The sequence below is a fragment of the Triticum aestivum genome, chromosome 3B (genome assembly GCF_018294505.1).
Source record: "Triticum aestivum cultivar Chinese Spring chromosome 3B, IWGSC CS RefSeq v2.1, whole genome shotgun sequence".
NCBI classification, from domain to species: domain Eukaryota; kingdom Viridiplantae; phylum Streptophyta; class Magnoliopsida; order Poales; family Poaceae; genus Triticum; species Triticum aestivum.
The window spans coordinates 821,074,821-821,076,797 of record NC_057801.1 but is presented as its reverse complement, the minus strand read 5'-3'; positions in this window follow the sequence as shown (position 1 = coordinate 821,076,797).

Here is a 1,977-nt window from a genome sequence, read left to right as displayed (position 1 = left end):
TATATATATATATATATATATATATATATATATATATATAGACTTGCTAAAGTGAGCCAGAGCGTAGAATTATGATTATGCGCGCTGCCCATTGAGCCGTAACTAGATTAGGAAAAAAGTAACTGCATGTGCACCCCTCCGCAGATCCACCCCACCCCACGTGGTTCCACACTTTCTTTTGATCGTAAGTGGCAAGCCGCATGTAGTAATTTGCATTTTATGTGTTACTACAGCCTGAAACTTTTCAACTTTACAATGATCAGCCATGTGAAAAATCGCTCAATTACTTTAGCAAATACTCTCGCTTTACCATTGGAGAACTCTTATTACTACTAATTCTCAATACATTTACTAGGACAATTGTCCACACAGTAACGGTTATGATGGTTGATTACTATATTCCATAGTTTTTTACGAGCCATGGAAATGGAAGCGAACACTAATAAAACAAGATCGGGCAGCAGTAACATAATAAATTCTTTTACTATGTTTCCTATTGTTCATTACTATGTCATATGTGCGCGGGATCGTGAACGAGTGAGAGGCAATAGTAATGAAATTAATATCGTTACTAGGTTTCCCACTAAATTTACTACTAGGTGGAAGAAAAATACGCGAGGTTCGATGGTTCCTTGATTACAGAGGCGAGGGAGTGGTGCGCGTAGTCTGACCGGAGCGCACGATTAGCAACTTTGCGCTCAGGCGCACTTTAGCGCAGCCGTATATATATATATATATATATATATATATATATATATATATATATATGACAAATGTTTTTTACAAGCAGTGGTAGTTACCACCACTTGTGTTTTGTATGTTGTATGTAGTATCTGTCTAAACCGAGAGTATGTACATGTAGTATGTAGTATATAACAATGATTAGGTAGTATATATATAAATTTTTAGGTAGTATGTACCCTTTTTTGAGCATGTTCTTTTTTACGTATAAATATGTATATATTTCACAAATATAACGAAAACTATGGGCTCATATGCAATTTTTTCATGTAACTTGTTTTGGAATATCTTAGATATAATATATGAACATATTAAAAATAATAAAATAGTATATATAGTACCATATGCTAGTATATGAAACATGTGGGGTAACTACCACCGGGTGGTAGGATGGATTTTCCCTATATATATATATATATATATATATATATATATATATATATATATATATATATATATATATATATATATATATATATAGGGTCGCTAAAGTGAGCCTGAGCGTAAACACGCTTATCCTACGCTCCGGCCAGAGAGTAAGCGGGCAACCACCTCGCCAAATCTGCGCTCTTCTCACCTTTGTAAAACCACTACTAAATCTAGTAAAAAACATCCGGGTAGTTACGACCAATGCCTGCACAAAATCAATAGTAAACGGTATAATTTTCCAGTAAAAAAGATGGGGCATGTAGGAGTGATTTTGCATGCAGGTCGTAATTCCTTAATTTGTTTTATTGTTGACCTTATTCTATGGCTGATTGAGATGCATCGCATGCTAGTAGTAATGTATTGCTGCTGGCGGTAAACGCTTGTACTAAAAGTAGTAATTCACCTTTCAAAAAATGTAGTACCTTGATAGTAAAAGGCTTTTACAATTTACTACTACAACATAGTGGTTTACTACCAATGTTTGTATGTTACTATGTATTTTTAACTATGCACCTTGATTTTGTGACATGCACGCCAACATATTTATGATCAAACATGTGGGAGGTAATCCTTTTCTGGTTTTTATCATGTTTAGCAAAGGGTTACGAGCGTCCGGAACAAAACAAATCTTGTTGGCTTATTTGCCGGGGCATGGGAGTGATTCCATGCAGCCAAAGGTAATTTGTTTAAGGCTGTTACGATGGTTTCTACCATTTTTACGGTGGTTGGATTATTTAGAGAGGCGGGGGAGTGGTGTGTGGTGCCGGAGCGCAGCATTAGCGACTTTGCGCTCAGGCTCACTATAGC